Raw genomic sequence first — 17,927 nt, forward strand, 5'->3', positions numbered from 1 at the left:
CACCGTGCACACGCGTCCCTGCAATCTCCACCCCAGCCCTGTCGGAGTAAACATGCCGGCCTCCCGGGGACCGGAGCAAGCCAGGGAGCCGGGCACAAGCAGCAGACCTGAAAGCACTGGGTTGCTTTTGTTCCTCCCCAGAATATTAAAAGCCTCGTCCCTCTGCAATACCATCTCCCGACAGCGTCAGGCAGCAAGGTCTGGGCAGTTGGCTTCTGTGTGTGAGACTGCACGTGCCTGCATGTGTCGGTGTGTGAGGCTGTTCTCCCGTGACTGTGGGACCCGTCTGAGCACATACCTGGCCCTGACCCTGACCCTCAGCTCCTCAGCACTGAGTCTGAGACTTTGCCTCTGAGCCCACGCTCCGAGCTCAGAGCTGTCTGAGACCAACTGTATCTGTGATCCAGCCCGCGTCCTTCCAGGGCCAGAGCCAGGTCTGCGCATAATTACTGCCTGCTCCTGGAATTGTGATTGTTTGATTATACTTGTGGCCATTTCTACTTTAACTGTCTTGGTGAATGTTTCCTGCCCTTGTGATTATACCTGTCTATGGAGGTGACAGTGGGAATATTTAACAACCGATCCAGCACCAACCACTCGGAGCAGATGCCCACACCGAACAACCGATGTGGCTATGCCGGGGCAGGCCGCTTCCGCTGGTGCATACGCAGTGTATTAAGCAGTCTCGATTCAGTCACGTGTAATCATAAAAGTGTTTTGTGGTTTTCCAGTTGCTGCCTTCAACTGAGCTCTGTCACAACCCTTCCCTGCCACTTACTGACATTTTCAGCAGTCCCACAGCTCTCTGGTCACTCTGTCATTGCAAGTCTGGGCCAGCCCACCAGCCCACATTGTAATCAACCCCTGAGCAGACAGGCTGGGGGCCGCTGGGACTGCAGGGCAGGGGCGGGGGGCTCTCTCTTCCTCCTCCTCTCACTCTCTCTTGTGGAACACAAGTTCAGGAGAGGATGGGAGACAGGATCCGTCACTTGTAGTGCTGGGACTTCTCCCTGGATATCCTGGCCCACATCTGGTTTCATCGGGCCCTGGCTGTGGCTGCTGTAGACATGTCAGCGTAGGTGGTGCCTGTGCCCAGTGTCACCACGGCTCCCTCCATGGCTGAGGACAGCTCCCTATGTCCCCATCAGCAGTCACCCGGGCAGCCCATGGCCCCTGACTCATTCCCAAGGAGCCGTATGAGTCACCAAAGCCTCCTTTCCTATCCAGCCTCGTCCCCCAGACCACTCCCCATGTCCCTTCCTTGAACTCTCTGACTTCAAAGATCTCCAGGGGAGAAGCAGGAACCAACCTCTATGGCCAGGTAGACACTGAAACTCCAAGATCAAGGGCCAAGTCCCCCCAAGATCTGTCTTGCTGCCCTCTGCAGTCCTGACCACTAAGGACTGAGACACCAGCACCCACCCTCCCACAAGCGACCTCCTGGAGACCTTTCTCACCTGGCTTTGGGGTGGGGAGTGGGCAGCAGAAGAGAAGCCTTCTTGCCACAGACCCCGTACTCCTGTCCACTTGAACAAGGGCCCCCCTTGCCTACCTGTGGAAATGGAAGCTGGAGGTGAGGGCAGGTGAGGGTGCTGATTGTGGGGATCGGGGTTTGTTCTTCCCTGCGGGCGATGCCTGGTCCCCCGTGTTGGCAAACTGCATCTTTAGAATGTGAAGTTCTCAACCTCAACCATGGACCGAGCTGACAATCCTGTTCCCTGTGACTGTGTCCTTGTTCCTCTGCCTGCACAGGGAAGAGAGCATGTGCAATGGCACAAGGACAGAAGAGCTGTGACTGGGGAGCCCAGCCTGGCTGGTGACTGTGGTAGTGACGGGCAGGAGGGGGCAGAGCCAGACATGGACAGCCTGGTCTTCCCCTGCGGATGCTTGCCCTTAGCCCTGCAAATGATGCGGAGTGTTCAAGAGGTGAAACAAACAAGAGGGGCCTCCAAACAGAAGCCAGAGGACGATGGAAGCAGAGACCAGGCAGGAGATGACACTGGTCTAACCAGAGCAAGGGCAGGGACGTCTGAGGGGGGAATCAGAACCCAGATCCATCACAGAGCCTGCCATGGGCTGCTCCAGCCTCACGGCCCCCACCGCTGTGCTCTTGCCCTGCAGCCCCTCCCTTCGTGCATTGATTTAAACCTTCCCTGTCATGCAAGGCTGACCTCAGGAGCAGCCCTTTCTGACTCCTGCATCCATCCTGCCTGCCCTTCTCTGAGCCTGGACATTAAGCTGTACAATTTAGACCCTAAAGATGCCCTATTGCCCCTCCCAACCTAGGATTCTTGACTATTCTGTGTGTGGGTGCTTGTGGCTGCAGGTATATGTATAGATGCATATGTATGTGTAGATGTACATATTCCCTGGGTGACAGTCCCCTAAGTTCTGGGTGGGCAAGGGTCTTGTCAATGTCCCCTTGGTACCCAGGCTTGTGCACACCATGAACGTGCTCTGTCAATACTGACATGACCCTGGTCAGTTGAGGGCTCTGGACAGGGACACCCATGTAGACACCGCAGGGGACTGTAGGTCACACAGTGTATCAGGGCCCCAGTGATGACGAGCGGGGGGCAGTCCTCTGACCCACCAGCAGGGAGGTGATTTCCCCCACTTCCCTTGTCTCCAGCTGCATGACCAAAGGAGGGAAAGCTTTAGAAAATTCAGCTCGCTGATAGATTTCCCTCCTTCACTGATCTCCTTCTGTTGTTTTAAGAACAGGTAATATGGTCCTTTCCTTTCTTTAGTTTACAAAGATTTTATTCCTAAATGAATTATGAATAATTAAAACTCTACTCCATTTGTTCTATATTGTTGTTAATTGAAAAAATTAAAGATGCATGTGCTGTAACCTCCAGGGTGGCCCTGGGAGAAGCGGGTGGGTGGCTTGGGGGTGGGGGACCTGCGGCCCCTCCAGAGCTGCTGCCAGCTCTACCTGTGAGCAGGGCACCTGGCCGGCCACTGGAAGCACCTCCCTTGCCTGTCCTCACCACTTCCCACCACGCATGCAGAGGTGGAATGTCATTTCTTCCTTAAATGCACATTTCTCTCTTGCCCAAGTAAAAGCCAGGTGAATGGAGTATATTCATCATTTAAGAAACAGAGAAAGCTGCCCTCATTTCTCTCTCCAGTGGGCTCCCGGGGTGATCCAGGGCCCCAAATACCAGAGTGACCTTCTGGGAGTGGCTGTGACATCTTCCAAGGGCCCTGTATAAAGTCCGAAGTCTGACAGCCAGACTAACCACACTGCCCAGCCCTTACTGCCCACAGCTGCGGGGTACAGACCTGGAGCTAAACAAAGCCAGGCCAGTGTCTCTTCCCTGAATCCAGGCCTGGCGTGTGCTTACAGACTGTGGTGGCACTGCGTCCCGGTCTCTGACATTCCCTCCATCACTGTCTGCCCAGGCCCAGCAGGCTGCCCACTGCCTGCCTAGCACACAGCTGGTGCTCAAAAAGTGCGTGTTGGAGGAGTGAGTTATGTCCAGAGGCTGGATCAACACCGTGAAGACAGAAGGGGATGTAAGCCCCATATTAGGCAGGGCCAGCTAACTGCTGTAACAAACAACGCAAAATCCCAGTGGCTTAACAGCATGAACATTCAGCTCACAGTGTCCCCTCATGCAACAGTCCAGTGCTGTCCTGAGTGGCTCTCCTCAGACAGCATCTCACAGTCCCAGGGTCCCTCCTTCTTGCTGCCCACCCCACCCGCTGCTGGTTCCCTGGAGCGTCCTCCGTTGGGATGGCTGGTGGTGAGGACAGAGAGTGGAGACTCCCTGCCATGCTTTGCCATCATCCCTGCCCTCTCCTCCTGGTGAGGGGCCCCTCTCCAAGACTCCAGCCACTCTGTCCTGCGGGTCTCCCCCGGTCGGTTCAGCACGGGCACCTGCAAGTCTCCTCGGAGTCCCCAGCGATGCTCTCACCTTGTGTCAGGCCTGGCCTGAGAGGGGCTTCTCCGGATGCTCCATCTTCGCAAGCATCCCCAGATGCCCCTTGACAGCAGCTGCGGGAGTACCCGGGCTCCGAGGAGGGAACCTGGCTGAGGCTCCTGTCCCCTCGGCTGGTGCCCTTTCACTGTGGGCAGAAAGGCCTTCCCCAGTTGCCACCCTGCAAAAGGGAGCGGCCCCTTCCCAGACACGCAGGTCACGGCTGGGCCCCAGGACGGCTGCCCGATGTGAGCTCTGTTTCCCTTTGCACTTGCGGCAGGTCTTGTGAGGGACGGAGTCGAGACTCCGCATCCAGGAACCCAGGGAGAGCCACATTCTAATTAGTCGCTTTTCTCCTTGGTCTGTGAGCAGCGCTTGCTCAGGGTTGTGCCTTGCTGTGAGTTCTGCTTTGTGCATTTTGCTCCCCCACCATTAATGTTCCCCGGATCTGATTTCCTTTGCAATAAATAAATAAATAAAATGAAATGTTTTTGTTGAATACAAACCCACTCACTGCAAGAAGCCAGGGTGGCACATAAACTATGAAAGATTCGTTTTCTTCATTAAAGTCATTGGTCCTTAATCTCCACACTTGCTTCTTCCCCGCAGTCTGACTTGCTCACACGGAAATAAAACCACAGCCTCTTCTCAGGGAGTTCACTCCCAGAGGTTCAGACGCTCATGAACCTCCGCGTTGGAGGATCTCGCAGGCAAGGGGAATGTTAGAGCCAGCCCAAGACCCAGGGAAGGCAGGCAGCTGGAGAACCAAGGGACGGGAACGGTGCTCCTGGCAGCCCCCCAACCCCCAGAGTTTGGTTTTCTGTGCGTCTTGGCAGCCCAGGAAGGCATCTTTGGGGTGGTGCACAGTGAGCACGGTGCCATGTGGCAGGGGCCGGGAAGCAGACTCCCACCAGCCACTGAAACTGGTCGGGCCATGAGCCCTTGCCCCCTGCACCTGCTTTTGATGACAGCCTGTGTGATCTCCCAGTGTCACTGTGAGTAATGCCCCACACCAACCCTGCCTCCAGCATTTCCTCCACACAACCCCCAGGACCGCCACGTACACGCAGATTCCAGGGGTCCTGGCTGCATCTCCAGGTCCTCTCCTTGCCTCTCCCACGGGCAGCGCCGTGCCAGGCTGATTCCTGGAAGGATGCACAGCTTTGGAGGCCGTGCTTTCCAGGAGAGCTCGGGAGTTTCCCCCGCCCCACCAGGGGGTTGAGTCCTACCTTTGTGCCTCTTCAAGCCCGTGAGGGGAGAGAAGAGGTGGTTTGGGGGATAATCACTGTCCCATTCAGTGCACACCCACCAGCTCGGCAAATCAATGTGGAATCTGAACTATTTGCAAGGTTGCTTTAATTCAACTACTTATGGAGCAAGTGTTTTCTCATAGGTTTGAATCAATCACCCATTGATGAGTATATATGCTGCACCCGGACACCTGAGAATAATGAGGTAGAGAGAAAGATGAAGTTGTTGCCCTTCCCTCCAAGAGCTCAGTCTAGCTGAGCAGACCAGACATACACCTGAAAAATGAGACGAAATAAGAGCAATTTAAGGCCAAATGAGAAGTTTAAGGGAGGCAGAAAGCAAAATTATAACAAGAGCTACCATTCCCAAATGCACGCCCACTCTGTGTCTCAAAAATCTTTAATCGTCACAACAACTTTCTGAAATAAGCATTATTATTAGCCCCGTTTCACAGCAAGAAAACTCAAGCTTAGAGAGGTCAAGTGATTTTCCTGAGGTCACACAGCCATTAAATGAGAATTGAAATTTAAACTCCACTCGATTGATTCCAAAGCCTGCACTCCTAACCACTTTGCAATCCCAGAGGACACGTACCAGGCAAGAAAAGACTCAGAGGTAGTTCTCAGCGTGACATAGAGGAGACATTTCCAGGTTTCCCAACAATGAAATAGGCTGTGTGTTGAGTAAATGAGGGGTTCAGAGGCTAGAAGGTCCCTGGCAAGTGTCTGAAAGGAGCTTGCACAAATTCATTCCAGAGGAGAGATACTATAACAGTTAGGGACACAGGATTTGAAAAGGGCTATAATTTGATTAAGCAGAAAGGTCAGGCAGGTGGCAAATATGTTGGCAAAGATTTAGTGGCAGGGATCACAGGTGTGTTTGTGGGCAGTGAGAAAAGCTGACTGTGGCTGAGCCAGACTTTGCGTTGGCCAAACATCCCCTTGCAACGGGCAAGGCCTAGCAAGGTTCTGGGGTTGGGTTAAGAGGACTGGTTATTAGAAGTGGCCAGAGACATTTGAAGGGGTACAGAAGATGGGGAGAAATGAGGGCTGCATTCTCAAGAGAGCCATAGTTCCAAGGTACAGAACTCAATTTATGCCTTCGAGACCAAGAGTCCAGCCATCTGTATGCAGAAACAAAAGGTCTGGTCACTGTAGGATCAGACCCAGGGACGAAGGGCCAGGCTGGGGATCCCTGGGAGTGCATATGGTTGCAATGTCAACGCTGAGGGTGACCTTCCTGCAGCCACATGGTTCAAAAGTTCAGGGTGTTGAAGGCGGACACTGTTGAGAAGAGTGGGCTCGCTTCTATCCACCGTGGCTGGCCTCACAGCCAGAGCGGACAGACTGACTCTAGAGGTGCCCCCGCCTACAGCACAGCAGAACCCGGGGAGGATGAATAGAGAATCAGACCCTGAGGCCAGAACACCGGGGACAGTCCAGAGCATGGTGACATGGCTCCTGTCCCAGAACATCCATCTGGGCAGAGACAAGGAAATTGCAGGCCTGAATCTGCTCTTTGCCATTTTCTAGAAAATGGCTTCACTGGTTCACTTATAAAAAGAAGGAAAGGAAGGAATATGGGCCAATTCTGGGGGCTAATTGCCTTTGCTCTCAACTAGAGCCCATGCTTTTTCCGGCAAACATTCTCTCCTGTCACTGCGCTGCCAGGCCCACTCTCCGTTTCCAATCAGCCCTGAAAATAGCCCTTGATGGAGATAATAGGAAGAACAAAGAGAAATTTAGAGGAGCAGGGAGAGGAAAGAAAAGTCAAGCCGAACTGGCAGCACAGAAGTTGTTTTCAAAAAGGACCCTTCAGTTAGTCCCTGATTTGTCTCCACACAACAAGGTGTTAAATAAATCCCAAGAAGCAGACTTGGACCAGGACCAAGGGTTCTTTGGCTTTTTTAGGTCATAGACTCCTTTGAGAATCTAGAAAAGCTGTGCACGGACCCTCTCTCTCACCAGGAAAATGCTCATAAACACGTATTCTGCATATTAATTCAAGGGCACATGAACTAAACACACCCCCCACCCTCCGACACACATACACAAGCCCAACCACAGACTCTAGTTAAAAACTCATGATGTAGGAATCTCTTTTTAAAAGGCTCCCCCCCCATGAGTGTGTGTGTGTGTGTGTGTGTGTGTGTGTGTGTGTGTGTGTGTGGTGTGTGCATGCGTGTTTACAAGGCAAAGAGTGAGCTACATTTTTCAGGAATAGTCTAATGGACATAGAAGTCTTGGAAGCCTTTCTACAAATGAGTGTGAAGGTCCAAAGAAGAGAACAGACTTTGTTCCACGTGAGCCAAACTCAGCAAAGGTAGACATCAAGGGAGTCAACACCCAGCCCCTCTTAGAAAAGCCGGGAGACCTGAATCTCTCATCTGCAGGCCTCAGCAAGAACAAGTGCATCACCTACAAGGGTAACAGTGGCCATGGGCTATGGACAGGCCATGGAAGCCCTGAACCTCATCCTGGGGAGAGGCCGAGGCCAGGGCCTGAAAGATTCAATGCGCATCCAAATCACCTGGGGTCTTGAGAAAATGCAGATTCCCATTCAGCAGGCGAGGGATGCAGGCTGAGATCCTGCAATCCTAACAAGCTCCCTGGAGATGTGGGTGCTGCTTTGAGTAACAAGACTCTGTGCAATTACCTGCTCCTCTGCAGAAACCTTGAACCTCTGCCCTAGCAGACCTCTGGAAGGTGGAGCACTGTCAGGATGGCCCAGGATATAAGTGCTTCCTGGATTAAGTGTGATGTCGCCAAAGTCTTTAAGACAAGCATGCCCACATGACAAAGGGCTGGGACTGGGACTTCCCCTGGGCCAGACAGGGGGTGGCAACTGGGGAGACGGTCTTGCATCCATGCATGCTCACAGCCCAGCCAGCCCAGGGCATCCCTCAAATGAGTGAGTGAGTGAACTGGAGACTCCGCTCGCTGGGGAGGAGGGCGGAGGGCTAGCACCAAGCACCTGGGGCGAGATCAGCTCCAATCAGGCTCTGATCTGTGGCAGCCAGACAAGCCCAGGGCAAGGGAGTCAGCCTGGCCATCCTGCTCTCTCACACAAGCTCACTCCTGGAGAGGAGGAGGAAAAATAAATATTGGACTTTCCCCATGGCCAGCAAAGGGGCCCCTCTTCCACACTTTTTGTCCAAAAACACCGTTAAGAGGATACTGAAGGTTTGGTTCCCTTGAGACCCTGAGCTGCAGATGCTGAGAGTGTCAGCAGAGCTCTAGCCAGTATAGCCCAGCCTCAAACTCCTGGCCCATCCCCTGCACCCAGGGGCCTCAGATCTACAGTCACAGCCGCTGAGGACATCAGACCATCAGACAGGTCCCCTATAAAAACAGAATCTGCGATCCCAGGTCACAAACACCACCTGAAAGGGGTATAGGAGACATTGTGGATGCCAGGCCGTGACCGAGACAGAGGGAGAACTGTCGACTTCCTCAGAAACACACACACACAGGGGCAGGTGTCCCTCCCTAAGTAGTGGCTCAAATTAATTCCACAAATAATTCAACCCCTACTGCGCGCTGCTCTGTGTTTTAGGGCGGGGGCAGCTTACCTGAGCTGGTCTTCTCGCACATAAACCGAAAGAAACTGGAGTTATGCTGTCCCACTTTCTGCATCGGAAACACACTGCAGGGATTTGGGGATGCTGTGGCTAAATTTAAAAGCAAGTGCTTTCATCAGCCTTTCAAAAAATGTGCAAGAATCGTTTGGAAATCTTCAGTTTTCCACCCTGAATCAGCCTCTCTCCCCCTGGAAACCGTCCTTACCACATCCTCCTGCTCCCGACTTGGAGGCTATGAACAAGGCCAGCGTCCAGCCCGCAGTTCACAGACTCAGCCCTCCCTGCCCCCGTGTGTGCGCTGGGGCGACGCCTTCCCCCCAGAGTCCTCTGGAAGCCTCCGTGTCCTCTGATGTTAGTAGTACCTACTTCTTAGGATTGGTGTGAAAACCACATGAGATCATTCAGTTAAACTACTCAGCACAGGGCTGGCATCCAGGAAGCCCTCAATAAATGGCAGCTATATTATCAAAAAAGATCAAAGATAACAAGTACTGGCAAGGATGTGGAGAAAGGGAACCCTCAGACACTGTCGGCAGGAATGTAAATTAGTGCTGCCATGTTGGAAAGCACCGTAGAGGTTCCTCAAAAACCTAAAAATAGAATTACCATATGATCCAGCAATCCTACTTCTAGGTATATATCCAAAGGAGTTAAAATCAGTGTATCAAAGAGGTATCTGCACTCCCGTGTGTATTGCAGCACTAGTCACAGTAGCCAAGACATGGAAACATCCTAAGTGCCCAACAATGGTGAATGGATAAAAATGTGATATATACCACACACAGAGACAATGGAATACTATTTAGCCTTTTAAAAGAAAGAAACTGTCATTTGTGATGAAGTGGCTAAAGCTACAGGATGTTATGGTAAGTGAATAAGCCAGAAACAGAAAGACAAATACCGCATGATGTCACCTGCGTTGCTATGGCTCGACTGTGCCCCCTCCCAAATTCAGGTGTTGCCAATGTGACAGTATTAAGAGGCAAGGCCTTTAAGAGGTGATTAGGCCAGGAGGGCCCCTCCCTCGTGAATGGGATTCAGGCCCTTGTCGTCGAGGCGAGGTGGCATGGGTGCCCTGCCGGTGCCGGCCCTTCTGCCTCCCGCCTTCTCAGAAGCAGAGAGCAGCCCTCGGCAGACACCCAAACCTGCCCACACCCTGATCTTGTACTTCCAGCTCCCAGAACAGTGGGAAATAAATTCCTGCTCTTTATAAATTACCCCGTCTCAGGTATTTTGTTATGGCAGTACTAAACAGACTAAGATATACCTAAATCTAAAAAAACGTTGAACTTATAAGAAGTAGGGAGTACAGCGGCGGTCACCAGAGGCTGAGACGGGAGGGCAGAGTGCACAGGGGAAGGGGAAATGCTGATTCAGTGGGACAGGAGTAAGTTCTGGCGAGATCTATCGCACAGCGAGTGACTGTAGTTAGTAACAAGGTATCACACATTTCAAAATTGCTAAAACAGAAGATTTTAAATGTTCTCACACCGAGAAATGATAAGCATGTGAGGCGATGGGTATTAATTAGCATGATTTGATCATTTCACAATGTGTACATGTCACATCACATTGTATCCCATAAATATATGCAATTATTATGTGTCAATTAAAAGTTAATAAATAAATACAAAAAAATTAAATAAATAGTAGCTAGTATGGTCCTGGTCCAGATGAAGAGAGTAGAATGTAGACTCAGGTACCCAGTTTCCCAAGGCTATGACCTCTCTGCTCCTACCCTTGCCAGGCACAGGAATGGTTCTGGTCGACCTGAAATTGGAGACCACTGGGTTCCAGGTGTTCTGTGCTAAAACCAAAAGCCACCCTTGTTTCTGGATTCTACCATCTTAAAACTGACCCTCTGAGAGAGGATCTCGCAGAGACCACTCCAGATGGGAGGCCTCAGGACAGGGCCTGAGTGATGTCACTGGGTTGCAAAGGCTCAGTGCCGCGTGTGATACACTCTGGGTTATTAAAGCACAACAGAAAATTACTTTGTCAATCACCTCCAAGGGAAAGGGGCCTGGCAGAATGTTAAGATTTCATTGGTGCTGCCATCGGAGCCTCATCATTTGTACAGACTATTTTTAGCATAAATAATATACACTCTGTTCTATTGTCAAAACTGACAGATGAGCATGCTCCTGGCACCCACAGACCACTCATTCAATCGGGAAAATGCTAGAAAATATTAAATGAGCTTCCCTCAACCATGGCGCAAAAAACTGCTATGTGCCATGTGCCACAGCCACTGACCTTCATGGCAGGTGGCTCTGCCCTCTGAGCTCTGCCACAGGTGCCCCGGCCCCCGAGCTCTGCAGCAGGGACTGAGACACTGAACTTCATGGCAGGTTGAAGGCTCAGCCAGGGGAAGCTGAGTCCAGGCAGTCTGGTTAGGCAAAGCACTTGCCAAAACATACCACAGAATAAGGGGTGACAGGACAAGGACTCCATAGTCACCATGGGCCTAGAAAGCCACTTATGAGTTCCCATGATCCAGTCTCATATCCAAAGTGCCCCCAGTGGTCTCACCCCAAAGAAGCCTCTGCTTGGGGCCAGCTAGAGAGCAAGAAGCTCAGTGTGTCCATCAAGCACGAAGACCTAGATCAGCCTGTTTCTCAGATCCTTTGTTAGCCGGCTTGTTGTTTTTGTTTGTACCCCTTCATCTGCTGTGCTCCTTCTGCATTACATGCCCAGAATGCTTTACTCCGCCCAGATGCCTTCTTCCCACTCAGCACCCAGCTCCTCCACACTCACTCTTTACAGCTCTGCAGGAATGTCACTTCCAGAACCCTCCCTAGCCCCCCTACCCAAGATGGGCCCTTCTGTTATTCACGCCAAAGCACCCCACTCTTTCCCTGCAAAGCATAACAGTTTGCGTATATGACTCATTTGTCCCCCTCAATAGCTTGCAAGTTCCCCAAGAGCAGGCACATGCCTGTTCTGTTTACCACTGTCTACCAGTGCCTGGCACAAGGCCTGGTACAATCGTCTGGAATTTTTCACATTCTTTAATTCATTCCATCATCCATTTAAAAGGGAGAAACTTTTATCACCTGAAGCAGGTGAAATGCATGCCTCTTTGTGGATACAATTGAGCCAATGCAATTGTCTGCCCTTCGGGATGACTGAGGAAGGGTACAGAGCAAGGCAGGACCCAAAAATATCTCTTCAGACACTGCAGGATGCAAGCAGACCCACGCAAGTTCACCTCAAGTCTTGCCACCCAAACGAAGTAAATATCTAATCAAATTCAGGGATTTCCAGTCTGCTACAGGTTGAGTCTCCCTTATTCAAAATGATTGGGGTCCATAAGTGTTCCAGATTCAGGGTTTTTTCAGATTTTGGAATATTTGCATTATTCATACTGGTTGAACATCCCTCACCCAAAAATCTGAAATCCTCCAATGAGCATTTCCTTTGAGCTTCACATCAGCACTCAAAAAGTTTTGGATTTTGGCGCATTTCAGATTTCAGATTTTCGGATTTGGGATGCTCAACCTGTATGGACAAATGCTGAGGGCTCAGTGGGCCCGGCACAAGCCCCCCTCACCTGGGAAGTCTCTCCTGCCCACCCCAGCCGTGTCAACCTCTCCTCTTCTGGGCTCCTCTTAAGCCACACTGTGTCCCTGTGCGGGCCTGTCTCACTGCGCTTCCTCCCCATGCTCCCCGAAAGGCGAGCCCTGAGCTCCGTCCAGCGTGGCCATAGCGGGGTCCGTGGCTGGGCACGCTTGGCCAAGCTGCTTTATCGCTTGATCATGACTGCTAGTATTTTTCAACAGGAAGTGCAGATTAATCGCATGATGTAGTTAGAAGAAGAAAATTGCAGGGTAGAAATAAAGAGAAAGAAACTAGCAAGCAAAACACCGGCTGTCCACTGCAGAAAGACTTTGGCTCTGGTCCAACTGTATTTGTTCATCTGAACCACTGTGCACTGCAGCATGTGCCAGGCACCGTGCTGGGTTCTGGGTGGGGAGGAGAAGGGCCAGGCAGGGGGTGCACAGGGCAAGCAGGCCCAGGCCCTGCCTGGCAGAGGCTCCCAGTCTGATTGATGCTAGAGATAGGCGCTCACGTTACTGCAGCCGACAGCAGGCCAGGAAGAGAAGCAGGGATGACCAGCAACATGCCTCACATGTGGCCAGGGTCTCCAGCGAGTCTGCCCTCAGTGCTGGCATCCCCCAACACTCTTCTCTTCCTGCAGCTGGGGTCAACCCCAAACTTACCGAACAAGAGGTATAACCAGACTTGAGAGTAAGTGGACCTTGGAGGACTGGATCGGGAGGAAGCAAAGCAGCACCAGGCCACACCTGCTGGAGAAAAGAGCAGGGAGTGACCAAGTGGAAGGGGAGAAGGAGTGAGATACAGAAGCCCTGCTGCAGAATTCGCCTTGTAGAACACAGAATGACAGAGTGTGTTGGAACCCAGAGATCCCATCCCCAGGGAAAGGGGAAGAGAAAAGACTCCTAGTCCTCTCCCAAGGCCCAGAGATGCAGAAAATCCTAACAGGAAGAAGTGCAGGGAGGCAGAGAGAGAGAGAAAGAGAGGGAAGCCACGAGAGCTCACTGGGAGAAAGTTGCTACCCAGGTTGAATGCCTCCTACAAGTGGGCATAACCTTAACCCAAGCCCTGCACAGACAATCCTCCCCTGGTGTGAGGAGTTCACTGTCAAGAGCTGTGAAGGCTCCTAGATTTTATCTTACTTGCAAGCTAACAAGTTAGCCTGCTGCAATTTAATGGATGCTGGCAAAAGACATGAGCCTCCTGGGTCAGAAACAAAGCACTTTTTTACTCACAGTCCGACAAGCATGACTATCGCAGTCACACCAGCTCCTCCTGCCCTCCCGGGGCAATGGGCAGGCAGAGGTGAGGGGCCCAGGTGAATGCGTTGCACGCACTGGGTTGCTGCACATCTGAGAGGCCTCAAGCTTGGGGAAACTTGAGCCTTTTAAAATGGGCATAAGCCTGCCTGAGCTTTGCCCTAGAGAGAAACATTACCTTTACTGTACTGCACGATAAAAGTACCTGCTTGCCCCAGAGACAGACACTAACTCTACCTTCCAAGGCCGTTTGCTATACAAATATCCCAGAGATACAGTCTGGAACAAAGGCCATCAGTGCCTGTGCTCACAAGACACGCAGAAATGCAAGAAACTGACAGACTCCAGAGAAAGGGAGTCCTACGTCCTACACTCTTGCAACAGTTCCTGCCTCATCCCCGGAGAGCACAAGGGTTGGAAGGCAGAGAAAAACACCAGGCCATACTGAGAGAAAGGAGTGGGGAGGGACCAAGTGGAAGGGGAGAAGGACTTAAATGCCTGCAGACATCAGGGATATCTGGTGAAGAGAAAGTCCTTGAGCTTGACCTTGAAGAATGGCAGAGACAACCTCACATGATGGGGTGGCTTGTTCCGGGGAATGCCTCCTCTAAATTCTGCTCTAAACCATGAGTCAACCAGGCTACAGAGAAGCAAGGAACTGTGCATGCACAAACAGAACCCCCTGCCCTTCCCCGGGGAAAAAGATGGTCTGGGGTTTACTGTAGGATTGCCTAGAATCTGAATCCCATTCTCTGGCCACTGCATCCCTTACGCACCCCCATCTCTTTGCAGTCTGTCTGTGGCATACCCGACTCCCACACATGCCCAATAAGGGCATTTCCCAAAGTTACCCATATAAAGCCTCGAAGATCCTGCCCTCCACATTCGTGCCCTAAAGCAGCTGAAGGAGGAAGGGAGCCTGCAAAGGTGACTCTCTTTCCACAACAGGTAAGTGGGGAGAGATTTAGACTTGGGTCGTCTGGTTTGTCTCCTGCAGTCATAGAGAAGATCATCAGTTCACAAACCTTGCACTTAGAAGTCAGACAGACAGCCATTTCTGTGACTCCTCTGATCATTTTGTCTTTTCCTATGGTGTCCGCCCAGCAGCTGGAGCCATCTAGGGTCACATCCCCAATCCTGAGCCACAGCCCAGCACCCACCGTGCCCTTTCTCACAGAACCTACAGCGGGGCGTGCACAAGCCTTGTTGCAGGAGTCCCCGCCTGAACAGCCATGTACTGAGATCTCTCTAGAGGTTTCCACAAGCCCCTAATCTTCTCCCCCTCGCCCCGGGATCTCTTAAATAAATGTTATGTGATCAGTTACAGCATTGCCCTATTTAATTGATTTATATGCACTTTAAAAAGCTTTACACTGCACAGGAAACACATCTATCATAATGCTTGATTGAATTGGAGAAAGGAAAAGGAAGAAAAGAAATTAAAATTTATTGAACACTTATTATGTGCCAGGTAATGCACAAGGTGCTTTATATACATTATTGAATTTAATCCTTGCAACAGCCCTGTGAGGTAGGTATTTCTCCCAATTTCATCCATGAGGACACTAAGGCCTACAGAGGCTAAAAGACTTGTCCAAGGTTACAAAGCTATTAGCCGGAAGAGGCAGAATTCAACTGCGGGGCTGTCTGACTCCACACCAACACATACTTCAGGATTTAAATAGCCAGTGTTGTTATGAAAAGTTATGAATAGGGAATATACCTCTTATCGGAACATAGTATGATTTCATTGAGGAAATAAGATGCAATTTGCACTGCGTCCTCCTACCACATCTTTTCCTACAACTGAATGTCGGTGTGTGCCACCTGACACGGAGGGGCAAGGGGCAGATGGAGGAGAGAGGAAGGGGTGCAGAGGGGAGACGGCAGGCGTGTTTACAAAGCAGGGGAGTTTTCTCCAAACACTGGCCCTTTTTAGAAAACTTTAGCTAATAAAAAAAACCTCAAACTCTTTCTATTCAATTCCATTGTGAAAGTTATAGAGAACATTTATTCATTCAATCTGTATTTACAGGGGACAATTCACTGTGCAGGATACCAGGAGACAGCACAGGACAAGCCACGCAAGGTCCCTCAGGGCTCGTGTTCTAGAGGCCAGAGTGATGCTCAAAGTCGGCACCAGCCAGCTAGGCAGGCCCCCTGTGCGTGGGACAGACACAGGGTGCAGTGCCGGGGGCTCCAGAGGGAGCAGACCCCTGGTGGAGAGTGGACAACGAGGAAGCCCTGAACCTTCCCTCATGACTCAGGGCAAGGGCTGAAAATTCAATCCCAGGGAGCCCCAAGCATGAAGCCGGACTTGGACAAGTATTTACCCCTTTGCTCAGGAGAACCGAACTGCTGACTTCTGCGAATTTGTGGCTGTTTAGTCGTTTTTCTGCCTCTGATTATCAGAGTGTCAGCTGTCACTTCCGATGGTCACTGTCCTTGCGCAGAGAAGAATCTCTCTTCACTTCTAATTCACTCTGGGGTTTGAAACAAGACTGCTGCTCTTGTTGGAATGTGAGAGTCTTTCTGAACGAGTCCATCGGCCCGTAGGTAATGCTAAGATGCCTGAGATGTAGGGCAAACACTTTGTGACATCTCTTTTTGTCTTCTCAGGGGAACCTTTTGCTTCCATCCTGATTCTTAGAGCTGTGATCTAAATAAAGGAAGTTACCAGATAATATGAAGGCTTGCTGTATCGGGATGAATCAAAACAAAATTGAAATGATAATGTGAGGGCAACTGTTAGGTGGGGATGTTTTCACGACTTCGGGGGGCAATTTGGTATTCAGGAATTGTAACAGAGCAAATGTGAAAACAGGTAGCTAAACAGAACTGAGCCTTCCAGTTTTTTCATTTATTTAAATTATCCTAGAAAGAAATAATTTTCTTTAAAGCTAACAGAATGGAACTCCACTGAGATTTCTCATGCAATGACCTGGTCAGGTCCCGCCAAAGAGTTTGCAAAAACAATGGGTTTTTACTTTTAAAATGATCAGAACATTCAGTACTTAACACACACAAAAAGTAGCAATCATTCCGCTTGGCACCATTTTATCAAGTGTGAGTGTCAAATTCTTTATAGCTTCAAATTAACAACAAGGAGCTGTAATTTTTGTGTTTGTTTGTTTAAAAGACCAGCCGAGATTTTTCTTTTTGCTTGTTTAAGCTTCATTTAATTCAAGCTCCAATCTGCCCCTCTTTGATTGCATTTCCAAATCCTAAATAAAAGTGATAACTCTTTCTGCCAATTGTAACAAACTGCTGGTGCCAGTTATTGCTTTTTGCAAAAAAAGCAAAAGCAAAAAAAAAAAAAAAAACTCTTTTAATACTCAGCTGACAGCTTTATCCAAAAGCAGGGAGAAAACTCTGGCCTTTCAAAACCATCCGATATATTTGTAACAACCTCTTTACTGAGTTCATGTATCTTCTTTATTGTTCTTCATAAACAGGCTATTGGATCTCTCCAGCTTGCAATGTGAAAAATGAAAGAATTTCCTCCCATCCATGCCTCTCTTATCTCATAATTGTTTTGTTCTGAGAGGTAGGGGAGACCCGTATAAATGTCTCTGCTATTTTATTTTGTCCTCTCCAAGCCCATGCACGCTTTTCTCCAGGGCTTTTGACTCCTTCTGTTCTGTTTCTGCCCGAACCTGGATCTCCTTACTGTTCTCTGCATCAAACCCCACTAAATTGTTTGAGATTTCGTTTCAGAGGACGACAGAAGAGAGATAAGAGTCAAAGGCATTTTAAAAGCCACTTTTCAGCGTGTCTGTGCTGGGTAGGTTGGAGGCAGAGGTGCTTAAGTAGCTGCTCACCTGGCATCATAGAGCACGTCCTGGTTTGAGTCTGTGACGACGTGCTGGCGCTGCATGAGCAGTCAGCCGCCTTCCCTTCCACGGCTTCCGGAGGGCACTGCCTGCGGCGTGCTTTCTTCCCCTCTGCTGCAGCCTCAAGTCCTCCCCAGAACACTGACGTCTTCCAGAACAGGAATAGCCCTTGTCCGGGACAGACAGTTCTGAGAGCCCGCAGAAGTGGCTTGTAAAGAAGGAGGTGGAATTTTGCAAATGACCTTGATTATCCTGCTGATGTAGGAGCTGCACACTCCAGGAAGCAGCCATGGAAAGGGGACTGGAGGGGGAAAAAAACTACTCACTAAAGCCTGATTCCTCAATGGTGTGCAGCACAGCAAGTAGCTCAGACCTGAGGCCCTCTGCAAAAAGGCCTGAGTATTGGAGTAGTTCCAAGGAAAGAATTCCATGAACACTCATCAGTCAGGTTTTGTTGGGATGATGCTGTGTAACAAATAATCCCCAAATCTCAGAAGCTTACAACAGACATTTATTTCTT

The 17,927-nt window shown here is 50.4% G+C and overlaps 1 long non-coding RNA gene across 1 annotated transcript; it reads right to left on the reverse strand.

Moving 5' to 3' along the window:
• Positions 1-12,996: 12,996 nt before the first annotated feature.
• LOC123636653 lies at positions 12,997-17,528 on the reverse strand. The gene is made up of 3 exons (XR_006734626.1): positions 17,396-17,528; positions 15,908-16,233; positions 12,997-13,064 (listed from the first exon to the last, which is right to left on the reverse strand). It is a non-coding gene; the product is annotated as an uncharacterized LOC123636653 (long non-coding RNA).
• Positions 17,529-17,927: the final 399 nt, after the last annotated feature.

This window comes from Lemur catta, chromosome 4, assembly GCF_020740605.2.
Source record: "Lemur catta isolate mLemCat1 chromosome 4, mLemCat1.pri, whole genome shotgun sequence".
NCBI classification, from domain to species: domain Eukaryota; kingdom Metazoa; phylum Chordata; class Mammalia; order Primates; family Lemuridae; genus Lemur; species Lemur catta.